This window comes from Peromyscus californicus, unplaced genomic scaffold (assembly GCF_007827085.1).
Source record: "Peromyscus californicus insignis strain IS unplaced genomic scaffold, ASM782708v3 Scaffold_9__1_contigs__length_137607984, whole genome shotgun sequence".
Lineage (NCBI taxonomy): Eukaryota > Metazoa > Chordata > Mammalia > Rodentia > Cricetidae > Peromyscus > Peromyscus californicus.
This window is the reverse complement of record NW_026294617.1, coordinates 45,986,486-46,006,945: the sequence shown is the minus strand read 5'-3', so window position 1 is coordinate 46,006,945 and position 20,460 is coordinate 45,986,486.

Sequence of the window (20,460 nt, the reverse complement as noted above, 5' to 3'; positions counted from 1 at the left end):
CTGCAACTCAAAAGCGCACATGTAATTTTACCCCTACTCTTCTTGAGCTGCTGTGGGGTCCTTTGTCTTTTACAGTGAAGTGAAGTGTCATATGCTGTAAGAAGAATGTGATGAAGAACTGCCTCTGAGAAAGAATGATGCGCCTTAGACCTGCCCTGCCCTGCCCTGCCCCGGTGTGTTGCCTTGGCATTGTCCTGAGTTCCGGTGTCACATTCATTTCAGAGCATGATATAATATTTGCTTCAGTTCTCTGATGAGAAGACGGATAGAATATCAAGCAGGTAGATTGTGACAAGGACAAAATTGACTGTTCCCAGGGTGATGGCAAAACCCCAGCTGTTCACCCTTTGTCTGATGCAGAGGAGTAGGCTCGGCAGAAGAGGAGGAGCAGACTCATTGTATCATTAAATCGCTGAAGTTCTTTAGTCCTTTACCTTTGAGAACCTCCAAAATCTACATTCCACGTACACTGTGATTAACTACAAATAAGGAAACCAAACAAATAAATGATAAATTCAGTAGGACAAGGAGGCAAGTTGTGAACTGTCCACTACCAAAGGCATCATCCACAAATGGTCATCAGAGATTTTGGGTTGGTCATGCCCTGAATGAACAGGTCCCTCTGAAAAGCATCCCACTTCTGGTTACCATGACAGAGGCAGGGAGGAGAAGCCAAGTCTCTGGGTTCTCAGGCACAAATGTTGATCTCTGAAAATTTAGGATTTCTAGACTAAAACTAAGGGTCTATAACTGTAGAAGTGATAACTGAGTTGATAATAGGTATTAAACAGTGCTGAATCTCAAAGTAAGGAAGGTATTTCCTTTTCAATGTCCCTTTAAGCTTTTCTGTAAAGGTCAAGGCAAGAGACTAAGCCTGGTGCTAGTACAGCTTTGACAGTTCCCTAATACCAGCAAATCTTCCTTTCAATAAAGAAAGGGCCAGGGTTTAATTTCAGAGCCTTCCAAAGGTAGCCTTCTCTAGCTAGAATTTAAATATTGCCTTCTCTTCGATATATTTGGTTTTACATTTATAGCACATAAAACTGGTTTCTTTAACTTAAGGTATAATATAGTTTATTTAAGGCATAATGTAAGTAATTTAAGGCATAATTTAAATAAAAAGAAGCTAATTCAAATATAAACATAGATAGGGAATAGCTGCACAAATATGAAGAATTTTTTTTTTTTACCAGTCAGCAGCTAACTGACTTCTAGTTAAAGAACTAATATGTTAAATTACTTGCAGTGTTCTTTACCATTCTAACACTCCATCACTGTGGCCACCTTCTGTCATGTTGTCTATTTTATTTAAACATGAAGATAATTCTTGGACTTCTATTAATGGATTCATGTACACATTTCCTCTTTCCACAAAAAAGACAGGAAAGTGCACAGGTATCATCAGTGTGTATTTAGTGGATACATGAGTTCTTGCTTCTCTTACATGTTCTGGAAAACAATACAAATTTAAATCCAAATTGAGTTAAGATAACAGTATTATTTCTCTAGTCTTGATTTCTCCAGTCACCTATAGAAAAAAAATCAAAAAATAAGTCCAGCACAGGTCAGACAATAAATTTGTAGACAATTGGTGAGGAGTGCATGTTTCTGAGAACTTCTGCACCTCTAAATTAGGTAGCTATTGTTGATATATATATATATATATATATATATATATATATATATATATATATATATATATATATATATATATGACTTTGTAGTGAAAAGACTTGGGATTGAAGTGCTGGCTCAGAAGCGTAGGGCACTCGCTGCACTTGCAGAGGACCTGATTTTTTTCCAGCACTATGCCAGGCAGCTCACAATGGCCTGTTGCTCCAGCTCCAAGGGATCCAACACCTTCTTCTGTCCTCTGTGGGCACATGAAAACATGGTACACACACAGACAAGCAGGCACACACACATGTATATTTAATTTACTTATTTTTATTTATATATTTTCACCCTTACTTTCACTCTTAGGTGTATTGAGCCTCATCTGGTGACAGCCTTCTTGAGGACAGAATCCTGACATTGCAAATATCATCACATGACAAGGTAAAAGCTGAGCACACATGTGCATGTGTGCCTGTACATTTAATCTCCTCCTCCTCCTCCTCTTCTTCCTCCTCCTCCTCCTCTTCTTCTTCATTTAAAGCCATAGTTGTTCCATCTTAATGACTTATTCAAACCCAACAATTTTCTAAAAACCTCACCATAGTCAGGATAAATTTCCACCTTTCCCATACCATTCATATAAGAGGATTAAGCCCATGCATACTCGAATCACAGCAATCTAGTATATTTTCTAGATGGTCACAAAGGCAAAGAAGGGTAAAAGAAGCTAATGGAATAAACAAAGTCTTGCAGAAGGTAGGTCCCAGACCAATAATATCTGTGGTTTTGACAAGATAATTCTGAAAGTTATTTTCCTGAATTAGTCTATCATCATAAGACACTCACTGTATTGAATTATGTTTAGCAACCAAAGTTGATTTTAAACAACATTTTAAAAATGGTATACATAGAACATTTACACGATAACAAATTTAGGTTTTTAAAATTTAATTTAGATTTTAAAAATAATCATTATTTATTATATTTTATAGTTGGTGTTAGGAGTTTTATATGCTTACAATTATTCTGAAACTTCCTTTTTAAGTCAATTGGCATTCTTGATATAAGGATGAGGAATGCTCAGGTTAATAAATTGCCCAATATTGCATAGGTAAAAATGATAAATTTTACACTCTCCTTTATTCCAAACCCATGAAATTTCTACTTTGCCATGTATGTCTTATATTACTACATTAATTAATAGTGTTATTATATTAATATGATATTATTACTGGGTATAAAAAGATCTTCAAACAGTAGCATCATTAATATATTATTGAACACCTCATATCTACTGCTTAGCTACTTTGAACTTAATATGCTGATTGTATTCATCAAAGACATCAAAGACCAATATGGCTTCATCACTTTTTAATAACTGAGATGAAAGTATTGTTAATGTTTAAACATAATAAAAGTTTGGGTATAGTGGTAAAAGAAGAAATATGCTCAAATATTTACCCGAAAATAAAAGGGAAAAAAACTGTGAGTGTGATGGTGTGTGACGTACACTAGAGGCTTGTCAATGTGTTGTAGTGTTGTGTTTTGTGTTGTGAAATCACCTGATAATAGACAAACGTTTTAATTTTTGAAATAACAATCTATTTTTAAAGTCAAGGCACACATATTGTAGAATTTTACATACAGCCTTTGTTTTTCTGCTGAGCTGATTGTAGGACCCAAGCCCAAAGCTGAGTATACATCTTAAAGGTTCGTGTATTTTTCTAGTGATATCCACAAAGTATCTTCAGAGAATGAAAATAAAAATACTCCCTCAATCATTCCATATAACTAACACTACTGTGTGTACAGAAACTAGAATTAATTTTTTCTACATTAAATCAAGGTCTAGCCCTTGCCAGGGTTTAGATGTAAAGTATCCCCTCTACTGACTCTGATGCGCATGTGTCTGAACACGTGGTCCTAGGCTGCTAGTGCTCTGTTAGGAGATTATGGAGCCCTTAGGGTCTGAGACCTGAGCCTTGTATTGCTTGGTCTTCTCCTGTCCTATCTCTGCTCCTTTGTCTGCTGTGATGCGAGCAAATACCTTCCCCATGTTCCTGCTGCCTTCAGGCTTCCCCACCATAGCTAATGGTAATCTTCCAATCAGGTGCTAAAGTGAAAAAATAAACCCCTTCTCCATTAATGTACTGCTTCTTAGGCATTTGGTCACAGTGATGAGAAAAGCATTTCATATATAAAGTTGGTACTGAGAAGTGAGGTCATTTCCTATTATAAACTTGACCATGTGGTTCCTTGAACTCTTTGGCGTATGGAAGAGTTTAGACGTTTGGATTAGAGCAGGGCTTCCTAAACTCTTTCCACTCAAGACTCCTTTTCACATAGGAAACCCTTACATGGCCCCAGACATATGAAGGTATAAAACAAGTTTGCAGACCAAACATTCACTGATGATAAGTCATAAGGAAATTTATTTTAAAATTATACTTTGTTACATATACTCATATTACATATAACTTTATCATTTATTAAAATTACAAAAATTCAAATACTAATGAGATGACCATGTTTATTTTTATATAATAATAAATCTTTGCTGAATGTGTGATACTGCAGGATCCAGAACATCTTCAGTGTTTCTTAGAGTTGATCAGTATTGTGATTTTTATAGTTCTCAATGTTGAGATGCCACTTTTCATAAATACAAAATGATGGAAGTTATGTTTAGGACCATTCTAGATGCTATTGGGAATTCTGCCCTAACCCAATATCAAAACTCATTTAATGTTTTTTTATGATGCTAAGTCAAGAACTCAAGCAATAATTTTTTAAAAGCAAGTAGTCTAACAAATAAATGACATGGTTTGTAAGTCTAAAGCTGGAAAGCATTGCAAGTATTTTCTGTAATCCAACCATGATGTTGTATAAAATGAGAAAGCCTTGAATGTTGGCAAAGCCACTGTAATTCCTAACGTATAGAAATCTCACATCTGAGTTGAGGTGTTTCCGGTAATACTATCAACAGATGACAGGAAACATGAGCAGCACCAAGTGTGTATATTATGTGTTCAGCCCCAGACTGTAGTTCAGTCACACAATGTAATGGCACAGCCAGAAACACCTTAGATCTATTACACATTTGATTATTTTGTTGTTGTTGTTGTTGTTGCACATTTAGAAGTATTTTACCATTGCTACTTTTTATGACCTCCACATTCAGTTATGCAACTCTATGATCAAGAGTCAATATTTAAGGAGGTGGGGGGGGGGTTAGAGAAACCCTAGAATACTGTAATGTACTGCACCTCTGGTGGGAGAAAGGAAGGCAAGAATGCCAACAGAAATGCATACAGGAAAACTGTATGCTAGGAGTTTCAAAGGGAAAGAAGGCCTTTATTAGGAACCAAGCTAGAGTCCATTCATTTTATATTCTGGCTAAGAATCTGGTTACATCTGCCTTATCCTCAAAACATGGCTGAACTGGAGATGAATTCAAAAGTAATGGACTAGGTTGTTTGGCAGGAGAAATGTGAAAACAATATAATATGTAGGTAGTGGCATGGCTATTGCCTACCACGTCTTCCCAGATTTACAATAAGAGACAGCAGAAAGATGTATAATATTTGCAGTTTGTTGAGAAAAATGGGTGTGAACCCATCAAAAATGTGAACAAAATTGTTTAGTTTGGTGAAGAAAGGAGCTTGAATTTGAAACCAGGGCAGGTTCAGACAAATTAGGTATAGTTGCTAAAGATATTAGTGACATTATTGAGAAACATCAGGTGTCATGAGAGCAAGACCCCGTTCATCAAGAGCTCTGGAATTTAACAGTGCAGATTCATTTGAAAAAAAGACTATCTGAAAAGATAGAGCCTTCAAGGTGCCCTGCTGGAAATGGTTATCCAGATAAATGTCTTCTTAGGTTCAGCCACAAAGGCACATGAAAGCTATCGTACTTGTGTAGGTTCATGTGATTGACCACTTGGCCCACAGCTAGTGGTGCTGTTTGGGGAGGTGTAAAACTTCTACGGACATAGGGCTTAGGTGAAGGAAATGAGTTGCTAGAGAGTAGGCCTTCAGGCTTATATCTTAGGCCTGCTTTCAGCTCATCTTTGCTGAGGTGTGAGCAAGGTGCTGCCAAAGGTTCCTACTACCATAGAGTGACCTGTCCGAGTGTATAATGCAGCATCATAGAGTGCATTTCCCCAGACTGTGAGTTACAATAAACCTATCCTGCCTTAAGTTGCTTTATGTTAAGGTTTGCTCACAATGATGGGGAAAGTAGACAATGCAGTCTCCTCTCTGTGTAGTGAGGCTGGTCAGCCTTCAAAGAGCCTAGACATTAAGATGGAGACTTAGGTCTCAGGAAATGGGCAACATAATTCCACTAACAAAACTAATCTATAGGAAATACTCCATCCAACATGAAATCTAATGTCCAATCTAGTTTGCTCGCAAGGCCTCCTTGTTTTCTAATTTACATTAGAACTACAGTGTAACCCTTGGGAAAACCGAAAAGTTAAATGTCTGTAGTCATTTTCTCAGACCGCACACTCCTCCATATATGTGCACTGTAATTTGAAACTTCAAACTTTTAATTCAAAGTGATGTTTTCTTTCTTTTCCTCTTTTCTGTAAGAGGGGAAAATATATCCCACACTTACTTTGCTTCCACATCACAAGGTTTTAGACCAATCTTTGCATTACAGAGTCAGGAAAATGAACCAGCCCAAACCAAGCCAGTAAAGCAGTGTTGTGGAGCACAGGACCTGGGGCTGAAAATATGGCTCCATTGGGAGAGGCTGTTTAGCATGTACAAATCCCAGGGTTTCACCCCCAGCATCATATAAACCAATCGTGGTCATGGGTGGAGATACACACCTGTAGCCTCAGCAGCCAGGAGATGCAGGCAGGAGGATCATATGTTCAAGACCATCCTCAGTTGTGTATGTGTATGTGGTGTGTGTGTTTGTGTGTGTGTATGTGTATTTGTGGTGTGTGTATGTGTGGTGTGGTGTGTGTGTGTGTGTGTATTTGTATATGTATGCCAGTCTGGGATATGTAAGACACTGTCTCACCAAACAACAACCACAAGAGTACAACTCTCCCCTGTGAGACTTAAAGAACTCGTTCCATGTGTAGGGGAAAGTAGAGAAAGATTTGAGGAACTGTAAACCAAGGTGTTCAAAACAGGGGCATCGTCCCCCTGAGCAGAAATCAGGTAACTCATGAATGTGGTCCCCTAAGTCAGCTACTTATGATTACAGGACATTGAATAAGCTGGTAAACACTTTTGCTTCATTTTTGTTCAACTTTAAAGTGGGTGAAAAGAAGTTGATGAGTTACTGGTTTGTCTGGGGATTCTGTGTGAATGCATGTGACGACTGCAGTCCTTCATCAGGACAAATGCCCTTCATTACCTATCACTGTTACACTGCTCTTTTGCAAGTCTTTGTCTATCTGTTGGGTCTTGTCTCATCTCACTGTACCCTTAAAATGGATTTATGGTGCAATCACTCTTATTTCTAGAAACTTGACTGCCTCTAATTTTTAACACATTAGGACCTCATAGATTTGTATGAATGAATGAATGAACTAATAGGCTAGTTAGGCTTCTGCAATGATTCCTCCCTATCAGTCCTGAGCTCAAGTCCTCTAGGTGGATACTCTAAAGCACGTACTCATTAGAATGAAAAAACGTAGGGACTGGGGAGGTGGCTCAGCAGCTAAAAAGACTGCCATGCAAGCATGGGGAGCTCAATTGAAACCCTTAACACTTACAGGAAAATCAGCATGGGGGGTTGGGGTATACCCATAACTCAACATAGAGGGGTTAGGGCACACCTATAACCTCAGCATGAGGGGTTGGAGTGCACATATAACCCCAGCATGGGGGGTTGGGGCACACCCATAAACTCAGAATGGAGGGTTAGAGCTCACTTATAACCTCAGCATGGGGATTGGGGCACACTTATAACCCAACATGTGGGGGCTAGGGAACACCTATGACCTCAGTATGAGGGTTGGGGTGCACCTATAACCCCAGCATGAGGGGGTTAGAGTGCACCTATGACCCCAGCATGGGGGGTTAGAGTGCACCTATGACCCCAGCATGGGGGGTTAGAGTGCATCTATGACCCCAGCATGGGGGGTTAGAGTGCACCTATGACCCCAGCATGAGGAGTTAGAGTGCACCTATGACCCCAGCATGGGGGGTTGGGACGCACCCATAACCTCAGCATGGAGGGTTGGGGCATACCTGTAACCTCAGCATAGGGATTGAGGCACCCCTACAGCCTCAGCATGAGGGGTTGCGGACCATTTATAACTTCAGCATGCAGGGTTGGGGAATGGGAGCAGGAGGATCACTGGAACTTAGTGCTCATGAACCTAACTCTAGGTTCAGGGAGAGACTTTGTCTCAAGGAAATGAGGCAGAGAGTAACAGACCCAGTGTCCCCTCTGACCTACACTTGCACAGGTACACCTGCACAGAACCCCCCCCACATACATGTCCATAAATTTAAAAAATAAAAAGTAAACTTATGAGAAATGATGAGAGGCATAATTCATCCCAACAGGGCTTTGCGAATTACTTTTATAGAACTGAAAAATAAAATCTAAATTAAAAACACATTCCATGCATCATACAAAAGAAGATGGCTGAGAGAAAATGGAGGATAGCATGGGACATTAGCACTCTGGGCCAAGACTTTTGGAGCCAAATTTGCTCTTTCATACACACATTGCAAAAGATAAATAATTTTTTCCATGGCCTTTTATTTTTCCAACATTGCTAATTAAACTGATGAGAGGGACACAGCCAAACTGGCTAGTTTAGTGGGGAATTTGGAGGAGGACTTGATGAGGATGTTGTTTTCCAGCAGTTGTGTATGTGGTGAATAGTCTCTTCAGTATATTCATTGAGCTTTCTCCTCTGGCTCCCAGGGCTCACTTCCCAAAGCCCCCTGCCTCTTGGACTTACACTTAGCTCGAGGTATTTGGGAAGGTTATATATATATATACATATATATATATATATATATATATATATATATATATATATATATGTATCTCAACACGATGATTCTGAAAGCCTTAAGAACTAGGTGATGGGTTAGCCATAGGGATCGTGAAGCACACTTTGTAAAGCCAAGCTAGCTGACCTCCTGTGTGCCATGATATCACGTGTGGTGGGAGGAGGTGGAGGAGTTTTAAACAGTACTTTGTCTGAATGCTGATAGGTGGCTAATGCTGCTGGCTCACTTTGTTTAAAGTTGAACTTAAAACAAAATAAAATAAAATCCAAAAAACTCATTCCCCTCTTGGGACCTCATTAGTGGGGAACTTGCATGCTAAAAAAGCCATCTCCAAGCACCATGTGAACTTCATTTAAAAAAATCTCAATTTACCTGTCACATTTGAATTTATCATCAGGCACCTCAGAAATGTGCCAATTTGTAGTTGTTGGAAATTAGTATGGTTTGGTATTTTCTGAACTTGGCTTTCAAATCAGTTTTCAAAATGTTCAGCCAGTTATTAGTGTGATAGCAACAGAAAATGACTGTTTTCTCTTGCTTTCTATTATCCACGTCTAGAAAACAAGACACAAAGACTTCAAACCATCAATCCAGTCTTCTGTCACTGAGAATGCATAATCTCTCTTTCCATTATTTTTTCTGATGTATTAATTCATTGGTCACTATATTGAACAATACTGGATAACAAAAGCGTTTTTAAAAGAAAGACCCTTGAGTGCCACTTCAATGCATTCCAATACCCTCCATGTAGAGTAAATTCAAGGGCATTTTGTTGTTATTCTTATTATTAAACCTAGCTGATCTTTAAAATGTAGTCGTGGTGAAGCCAATTGCAAATCACCCTGAGTCTATTAATACAAAGTTTGTGTGAATACTACACTGTATAATCTGCAAACATGGTTACCAATTCATTCAGGAGGTTCTCCGGGAATTTCTAAATGGCTCGCTTTTGAAGTGTGAAATTCAGGCATATAAATTGCCTTTATGGGAAAAAAAATTCGATGATAGTGATTAATTCAATATAGGGAACCTGCTATTAAAAGTAAAACATTCAGTGATTCTCAAAGTCCAGTGAACAGTTATATTTGTGTGTACAAATGGAAAAGCATCTCAATTTTTTCACTGAAATCTCTAATTTTCTAAATATTATTCCCATAAAGCGGATATCATGGTGCAAGTAATAACAAGCGTACCTGAAAGGGGAAAGCACTTTTATTTTTCTAATTAATTTCATAATCAAGATTGATATCTTCCCCTACAGTGTCTGGCTCCTTTTATTTTGCTTCTGATATCTATGGTTTCAAATGTGCAGCAGCTTTAGCTAGCAGGGGATAGTATCACTGGCATTTCAAATAAGATTTTCCCTCTTCTCTGCCCTAAACCCCAGAGCATTTTCTTTTTCTACATCTTTCAAAAGGAAATGTATGGGTAATTCGAATACAGCCTTCAGTTTGGGAGTCTCATCTCTGTTCCCAGAAGATGGCTGCAGAGAATAGAGGTCCTCCAGATCATTTTTCTGGGTGCTCATACTCCTGCCACTCAAATTTTTAATTATAAAGTGACATCTAATAAAGCAGAATGTCAGAGAGCTGCCGCAACCACACTTGCCTTGCAGTTCCACTGTGGACCTGCTCTATCAAAAAACCTGCCCTGCCGATCATTTTTAATTAAATAAACGGCAAGCCCTCCCAGACCAAGAATTACAATGAAAATCGGCTTTTCAGTGGAGCAGCTGTGTAAACGGGATCTAAAATTAGTCACTTCCAAGCTGTGTTTTACAGCTTCCATGTGTCTTCCACAGCCCATGTCACAATGAGAAAATGAATTTTTTTCAAGAACATCCCAGTCACTTGGGGTCCAATCCATTTTAATGGTGTCATAGCTAACTCAGATCTCTCAGTCCCAAGTAACTGGGCCCAGGGACGCATGATCAAAAGGTGCCATATGAGCAGAGTGTTTGCTTTAATTTAGATGGTGTTGACAGAGCAATGGGTACTGTAATAAAAACCACCTGGCCTCTTGCCCAGGGGTTGTAAAGTCTAAACAAGGCAAACAAGAGTATAATGAACAACTTGGGCTGACAGGCAGTGGAGCTGTAGATTCCAGACTTCCAAGGGAAGTTTCTGAGGATGGTGAGGAGGAATATCTACAGTTACTTCTCATGCTTCACTTTGTAGGGGCCTCAGTACCACTTCGGCTCTCCTCGTCACACTCCCACAAATCCCGGAAATGGGATTTACTTCTCTTCTAACCTGTGTTGCAACGTTGATGTCCCGGAGGATTAGAGACAGGGAGAAGTGAGAGACACTGAGGAGTGGACAGGTGGGACAGGGCTAGCAGACAGAAGAAAAAAAGGAGGGGACCGGTTTGATACTGCCCGGATAACATGAACGAGCTTTTAATTTGCATCTCTGAGAGCACAGAAATCCGTGTAGACCCACAGGTAAGTGGTCGTTCTGCACCAAGCACTTGCTTTTTTACTCTTTTATTAGTGATAATCTGACACTGATCGTGTACGTAGCCTCAGGAAATCTCCAGAGTTTCAACACATATGAAGAGAAAGCTGTGGGTTGTCAAAAGTAGGGAAGGAGCCAAGTTGAAACCCATGGTTTCCCCATCCTAAAAATAATTTACTTGAGATCTAATGTGTTCATAACACCACAATCTTCATGTCATGGTGACACTGAGTCATTTGTATTAGCTTGTCATTTAAAAAGCGAGTGGCCAGCTAAAACTCCTAGCAGCAGTGGAGAGGGTACCTGAACTGGTCATCTCCTGTAGTCAGATTGGTGACTACCCTAATTGTCATCAGAGAGCCTTCATCTAGTAACTGATAGAAGCAGGTGCAGAGATCCACAGTCAAGCACTGGGCCGAGTTCTGGGAGTCCTGTTAAAGAGAGGGAGGGAGGATTGTATGAGCCAGGGGGCCAGAGTCAACCCACAGAAACAACTAACCTGGGCTCATAGGAGCTCACAGATTCTGGACCAACAGCTAGGGAGCCTGCATGGGAATGACCTAGACCTCTACATATGTGTGACAGCTGTGCAGCTTGGTGAATTTGTGGGACTCCTAGCAGTGGGATCAGGGCCTGTCCCTAACACTTGAGCTGGCTTTTGGGAACCTAATCCTCATACTGGGTTGCCTTGTCCAGTCTTAGTTCAAAGGAAGGAGCTCAGTTCTACCTCAACTTAACAGGCCATGCTTTGTTGACACCCATGGGAGGCCTGCCCCTTCTGAACAGAAACTGAGGAGGAGTGGATAGGGAGGGAGGGCAGAGAGGAGGAGGAGAGAGGGAACAGGAGAAGAGGAGGGAAAGGAAACCAGTAGGGATGTAAAATAAATGAAAAAAGTTAATTAGTAAAAAGAAAAACAATTGAAATTTTTTTAATTTTAAAAAAAGAAGCAGGTGGCATCAGAAGCAACTATCATTAGTATCCCCCTTTACGTTCAAAAGTGTCTCAGTTTTAATGATAAATTAAATGGTCACTGTATAGACAGAAAAATGTATTATAATACAAACTCTGAGACAAAGTCTTGGTTTTAATACCAGTCACCATCATTTACCAGTTATGTGAGAATCACTGGAGGAAAGTGATTCCACCTCAATGATGGATAATTTATGTCAATTGAACCGACTGTGGGATATCCACGTAACTGTAACTGGTCAATTATTCTGAGGGTGTGAAGATGCTTCCATGACAACACTGGAGCTGATAGGCTGTGTGAAGCAGGTGTCTTCTGCAGCGCAAATAGACACCATCCAGATTTGGAGTAAAAGGATGCAGAAAGGCTGTTAATTCTTCACCTTGGACACTGGGGTGCCCCCCTCCTCAGGGCTCTCAACCCTCAGGTGTTCTATATCCTAAAATCTCTGGCTTCCAGGTGTTTGAACTACACCACCAGCTTTTCTGGGTTTCTCACTTGCAGTTAGCAGGCTGTAAGACTTCTCAGCCTCTACAAACATGGGAGCCTTGAAATACATCACTTCCTAGACAGGTATATCATATCTACCGAAGTCCCACTTCGGTAAAACTGATACAACTTGCTTGTGCTCCAGTTTCTTCACCTGTCAAATGTAACAGCATGTGACTGAGGTGGTCACAGGAATAGAATGAGGTCATACATGTTCAGCATTGGAAGCATCTGGCTGCCCGCGCAGAGGACACACATAGCTGTGGTTTGCTGGTGCCGTCTGCTGGGGGCCTTGCTCCAGATGGGGTCAATGACCTGGGACAGATGTGTGAAGTCAGCACCAAGAAGAGACTGTGGCCACCTGTTGTTGTTCAAACAAGTGGCCCCGGATAGCCTGGGCCGTTTTTATTTATACAATTTCAATGGTTTGCTTGAACAATTTTACAATCAGTTTTACCTCCTTAAGTCTCTAAAAATGGTTATAATAATTATCAGTTTGTTCCTTGCCTCTTTCCCTTACCATCCCCCAACTTTCCCACTGGTAGCCAATACCGTTTTTATCTAAATCTCTACTGTTAGAAGCATAAGCCGTCTTGCAAGCTACAAAGGAAGTTTTCTAACTAGACACACCTTCAGGTCGAACAGTGTGCCCAGCTGGCAGCATTTGCAATTACAGAGTCATGCAGAGTGAGAGACAGTTTTGTCTCTAGTGGTTAATATTTACATCCAGTAGGGTCTGGGTTCTCACAATCAACTCATCAGCCCAAACTGGATTAATCCATTCTACATCCTGTAATACTCTAACTCCTCTGGGGATAGAACAGGTTTTTCCATTTATCCTGTAGGAAACTTTCTCTTAATAGTTGGCACTCTCCATCCCTTGTTCTTATGTCTATCTCTCTTAACTTCTTGGAGTATTGGCACAGTTATTAGAAATAAGGGAACTGTGGGTTTCTATGATTCTGCTTCATTCCCTGTTCTTAGACTGTTACCATTAACTCCTGGTAACATCATCTATTTAATAACATTTCTTTAAAACTCTTATGGTTAAATCATTCTTTTCAGAACAGACTCATTTGGGCCAGCAGTGTGGCTAGGACCATGAAAGCAAGGAGATCACACAGCACGTACACTCCCAGGGTCATGCCCAGAATCATGTAGCAAACTGCCCACAGATCTTTGCCAAGTGGGTCAGGGTCTCCAGGGCTTTGCCACAAGGAGAGTCAATCATGCTTTTCTCGGGCCTTCTTCCCCAAAGAGGCCACATGGCTCCCACCATCCTCACTGTTCTTGTCACTGCTGTTACTACCAATTATTCCCAATTTGTTTTTTAATTCATTATTTAGTTTATAATAAAACTTTATTGGGGTCATTAAGAACAGAAAACTATAGAACATTGTTGTACACAAAATCACTTTGGAATTACCTAATTACTGATTGCTTCAGGGAGGGTAAGACAATTGAACTCAAAATAAGTAACAGCTTTATAAATGAATACTGTCCACCTGCAGTCCAGGTAGACCAAGCTTAATAAAGCATCTATCACTCAAATACAGAAAGTAGTCAAATTGGCTGACCAACCATCAGCATAGGTGATGGATCCTGCATTTGGGCAGCTTATCTAACTGATGACCTCCAAAGTCATGATTGGTACAAAGGTTCTGTGTTCTGAGGTGAGGACATAGCTCAGTGATAGAATGGTTAAGTAAAAAAAAAACACTGTTTTCAGCCATTGCTACTGCAAAAAAAAAAGTGTACATTTATATCACTTCCATTTTTAGGCAGAACATCGCGCGTTGAACAAATTCCTTCCATTTCTTACATATTCGGGTGCCCTCTTTGCCATGTTTAGCACTGTAGCTTACCCTATGTTCTGCCCTAGAGAATTCTCAGCCTGTCTGTCAGTACATCACTGTACCTACGGAGGCAAAGCTTCACAAGTAAAGATTCAAAACTCACAATAAATGCACAGAAAAATACCAAGATGCCTCAAACTTCAAAATAAGAGAGAAAACTTTAAACATTGAAAGGATACAGGAAACTTTGTAGGAAGAAAAGGTATAAATATTTAATGTATCTTACAAGGTCTTTTTGGAAGAGATTAATACTATTAAATGCAGTTTGTTTGTATTAAAGTATTTAAATGTTATGCCTTTAATGTAAAATACATAGTCTTACTTCTTCCTTGATGCAAAGGCACATTGGGAATTATGTGATCATGCGAAATTTGTTAAATGCAAATCGCCTATTAAATATTCATATGCCATATTTGCATTTTAAAATCATAATTTTTAAAAGGAAGAACGCATAAGAGGAATAAAATCTAAAGTGCATTACAGTGAAGACTGACTCCAAGGGAAAAATTTAACATGCATGATAGACAGAAATTTCTGCTGCTACTGGCAAGACAACCAGGGAAATGTGCACAGATTTGAGATTTGAGGATCACATCAAGCGATGGATGAAAAGCTGAGGCCAAATGGCATCCACAGAAGTGGAGAGCCCTAACCCCTTCACTTTAAGGAAGAAGATACAGTGGATCAAGGAAGCTAAGTGACCTGTGCTTTGGTAGACCGAAAGAGAACAGATGCCAGCGAGGTTCTATGACAGATGTCCAAACAACTGAGATGCCCTGTACCCACATCTTTGCAATTGTCACTCAGCCTAGCTCTTTCTGATCACTCATTAGGAAACTGAGTAGAAGCCAGCAACAGAAAATTAAAAATCAATAAGAACACTAATTGACTAATAGACAAATGATAATGCCTGATGCTGGCTGAGGTACCCTGAAATATACTCATCCATTGCTGGCAACAATTTGAATGGATATATAGCTTTTTGGAAAGCAGTTTGGCAATCCTTATCAAAAGGCCTTAGCTTGCTCATGTATTTCTTTACAAGTAATTCCAAATTAAGCAAGCACAAGGACAGAATACTAAAACTGAAAAGGTCTATGTATAGAAAACTTTATCACAGTATTGTATCCCAAAATCTGAAAATGGCTTAAACTTACAACAATGAAAGAATAGCTAATGAAAATATGATTTATTTCCTCCAAAAATCTCAGCCTAATTGGCATGATAGTTAAGGGCTGGAGAGATGGCTCAGCGGTTAAGAGCACTTGCTGCTCCTGCAGAGGACCTCGGTTTGATTCCCAGCACCCACATGGTGGCTCACAAGGGTCTGTAACTCCAGTCCTAAGGGATCTTAGGCCCTCTTCTGACCTCCATGAGCACCAGGCACATGGGTGATACGCATACTTCCATACAGGCAAAACACTCATACATATGTAAAATAATAAAATAAATGAACATAAACCTCAAAAAGAAATGATTAATAAATTAAATAAAGCTGCTATAGAACTTAGAAAGTTAAGAATGAATCAATGTTTTTTAAGAATGATGGAACCTATAATCTAACATGAGAACTATTTAGTATCTACTCATATTAATCTGAAAAATCATAATTAAAGCAACAAAAGCAAGAATCTGCTATCAATACCTAATTTATCTCCATGAAAAAAATGCTGGAAACTCTTATACCAATGGTTGTAAACTGCATTGTGAGCATTTCCTAACTTAGAGAATTTGTCAAAAACTCAGATCCAAATTGGTAGGTCAGGGACAGGGTTCAGGAATGGACAATCTCAACCAGAAATTCTTGGTCTCGACATTCCAGGAAGAAGGGTTCTTTCTGCTTCCTTACATTTTCCTCTTTCCAGGCTTCATGGGTTGCCACACTCCTGCTTCAGTAGATTGACTTGAAGTTGGGGAAACCCTTACATTTGAGCTCTTACCTTATCGCTACACGTGCTCTATGAGTGTTCAAAGCTAACCAGGCAGAACTATCAACTAATTTTTGCCCTGATTTTGTTGTGTTTCAATTGCTGATGAATTTTAGAATGTATCTTTTAAAAATGTTTAAAATGGGTGCTTTTCTGAACCATCACTAACTCTCATTGCAAGAAAAGGGTTTAGTTGATAAATGAACTGTCCGGAAACTATAAAGGAGTTACTGTACTCTGGAGGGATGTTAGAAGGGGAGACAAACGCAAGAATATGAGATGCTGGGAATGGGTTTGGAAAGTGCTACCCTAAGGTAAGGCGCTTCAGCTTACTGAGCGCTTTGAACTGAAGGACATCTAAAGGACCTCAGAAGCGGTCTCCTTCTGATCACCTGCCCTTCCTGTTGTCCTCCCAGCTTTCCTTCAGGTCAGACCATAAAAGCTAAAATTCCCTTTTTTTTTTAAGTAGATCATATAAAGTAGATCCATTCTCCACCAAAGGCAGACATAAGCCTCCAAATATTACTCTTAATTTTTTCTACCTCTTTCTGTAAAAGTTGACCATAAAGAAATTTTCTGACCAGCTTTATCTAACCGAAAGACCGCTCCTGTCCTATGCCCAGAAAAGAAGGATCTTCACACAGTGAAACCATGTCTTGAACAAAAAAAAGAAAGAGGGGTGAGGGAGGAAAGAATGGAACTCCACCTAAAGAAAACTCACAGGAAATAAAATGAGAAACAGCCTTCTCTGTGTAGCCCTGGCTGTCCTGGTAAGCCCTGTGTAGACCAGGCTGGCTTGGAACTCAGAGCTCAGTCTACCTCTGACTTCTGAGTGCTGGCATTAAAGGTGTGTGCCACCACAGAGAGTACTTCTTTTAAGTCAGGTCATTAAAGTGCTAGGAAAAAGAGTTTGAGGGGAAAAAACAAAAAATCATAAACTAGGATTTTCTCTTAGGTAGAAATATCATAGCTACCCCAGAAGGCTGTACATTTCCCTGTCGTTATAATTGCAGACTAGGGAGCCTTCAAGCTGCAAACCAGTGAAAAATACTTTGAGAAATGTCTACTGGCTCCTCAGAAACCTTCTCATTTAGTTTGTGATAACACAATCCATCTCATTTAAACACACTTGGAGGAGGACATACTAATCTTATACAAAATTATTGTTAAAAAAAGATAAAAATTAACCACAAAGTATAACACATAACTAAATAAGAAAATATACATGATCTGAGAAAAACAAAGAAAACCATTTCTGCAGCAATAAATATGCCCATAAACAAAATGGCAAGACAATAAGATGCAAATTTGTTACACTTCGGGAAATAAAAATGCAATCAATGAACAAATGGGACACTAAAAGATCCCTATGGAATTCTGAGGAGTGAAATACCCCATAAAAAAAATATGAAGAAAGGTAAAGTAGAGGAAACAATAGAAAGATATGAGAAAAAGAAAATAAAGGCCCAATGTGCATGTAATTTGATTATCCAAAAGAAAACAAGATCAATAAAACATAAAGATTAAATAATTCAAGACATGCCTGAAACAAAAGACTCAAATCTTCACACAAGAAATCCACACAGCACAGCCAGATAAAGCATCCCATAATAATTAAATCCAAAATATTCTCTCATAAAACTTCTGAACTTTGAAGAAGAAGGAAAAGAATTAGCTGAACATTAAACAAAAACATCAGGTCAGCTGGGTGGTGGTGGCGTACACCTTTAATCCCAGCACTCGAAAGGCAGAGCCAGGTGGATCTTTGTGAGTTCGAGGTCAGCCTGGTCTACAGAGCGAGATCCAGGAGAGGCACCAAAGCTGCACAGAGAAACCCTGTCTCGAAAAACAAAACAAACAAACAAACAAAAAATCAGGTCACAGGTGGGGAGTATGAGAACAATTGACACCAGACTTCAAAGGCAACATTTAATGTCAGGAAAAGTGAAACACTCCAAATAGTCAAGTACAACAATCTAAGATGAGAACTTTATGTGACAAATGCCTTGGCCAGACAGCTACAACTGTGCAAAAATTCCAGTATATTTGGAGCCTTTCCTAAGCATTGTACTAGAAAGTGAGCTTGGGACTAATGTGACATCGAGGGAAAAGCTACAGCATAAGAAAGAACTGAGCACTGAATGCATTTCACTGTAAAATTAATATTTAAAATGGGGAATATAGCATAAAGTAATTTGAAAACGTTATATAATTTGACAGTATAAAATTGATAGAGTGACAAAGATAGCATGTGGGGGAGGAGTAAATGGGATGTTGACAAGGGTTACCCACTGCTTAGGAGCCAGAGGTGCAGAAATCAAAAGCTTGTGCTTAATTAAGAGTACACATATTACCTCACCAGTACCCCAAGACAACTCTGTAGTGAGTAGCCCTAAATAATGTGTAGCATGATCCATTAGAGAACTACAGAAGCTCTGTGTGAGGGCAGAAGTTTGCAGCTGCCACTTCCCAACTCTTAGTAGATCAGGAAGCAGAGCTGTGATAGACCTCTCAAGGCTCACCCTCAGGGCCTGTGCCTGCTAGCTAGGCTCCATACCCAGTAGGACCCATAGTTCCCAAACCGTGCCTCCAGTTGGAGACCTCGTGTGCAAACATAGGAGCCTGTAGAGGACATTTTCCATTTTCCCCCACACCAAAACAGTTGCTTACACAGATAGAAAAGGAACAGAGCAGAGAGAGGGGGGGGGAGGGAGGGAGAGAGAGAGAGACTGGCATAAACAGTTCAAATCATAGCTGCCACTTTGGAATTCGTGCAGGAATCACACAGAATAAAAAGTTAAAAGATGTAATTATAAAATAAGTAAATTTTGTACTAAGGTTAAGTTTTAATTGCCAGCATCAGTACGAACTCAAGATTGTTTTTCCCTTGAAAGGAAACAAACAAAAAACATGCCTAACTCCTTATTCTTCCTACCATGAAGGGATACAAGCAAATCTTTCCAAAATATCTAGGTTAGCATACTATTTTCAGTATTGGGAATAAACATTTTGAAGCTGTGTCTCAAAACAGAAAATGGAGAGCAATGGAGAAAGACACCTGAAGCTGATCTCTGGCCTCCATACATACACGTGTGTGCATTCTTACACAGACGTGTATATATACACAGCATGGCTTCTCAACAACACATGGGGAAGATGTAGGGAAAGTTGATAATATCCAATAATCTTAACAAGCAGACAAAAAGAAGTGTTTTCTAGAAGAAAAATAAGGGTATTTTAAGCATAACTTACTGTGAGTGAAGGAGAAAATAAAAATTAAGAGCCATGATTTGCTGCCAATTTATAATGAACACAAATACGTAACAGAGAGGGGAGCACAGCAGCACTGAGAGGAGCACAGCAGCACTGAGAGGAGCACAGCAGCACTGAGGGGAGCACAGTAGCACTGAGGGGAGCACAACAGCACCGAGGGGAGCACAACAGCATCAAGGGGAGCATAGCAGCACCGAGGGGAGCACAGCAGCACTGAGGGGAGCATAGCAGCACTGAGGGGAGCACAGCAGCACCGAGAGGAGCACAGCAACACTAAGGGGAGCACAGCAGCACCGAGGAAGAGCATAACAGCACTGGGGGGAGCACAGCAGCACCAAGGGGAGCACAGCAGCACTGAGGGGAGCACAGCAGCACTAAGGGGAGCACAGCAGCACTAAGGGGAGCACAGCAGCACTGAGGAAGAGCATAGCAGCACGGGGGGAGCACAGCAGCACTGAGGGGAGCACAGCAGCTCTGAGGAAGAGCACTGCCTTTAGAGGATGGACTTAGCCACTGGGCACACTCTTCATCACCTACAAGACTTAGAAGGAACAAAAGAACTCGCAGAGTGATGCTGTAGGAAACAGGTGATTCCCAAGTGTGGCCCATTCCACAACTCAGTTATTTGGCAATACATCAATGGCACAGGGGAAATGTAAGGAAAGAAAAGGGATAATAAACAAATAACCAACAATCTGACACACATACAAAGATAAATAACACATCACAAAAGGATGAAAAGCTAAGATATTTTAAACACATTTTATTTTAGGTAAACAAGAGAACAAAAATTAAGAGCCATGGTTAGCAGTTTCTAATCAATTTCTTAAAGATGAAAAATCTGACAGTCTGGTGTTTGCTAGGATTCAGCATCC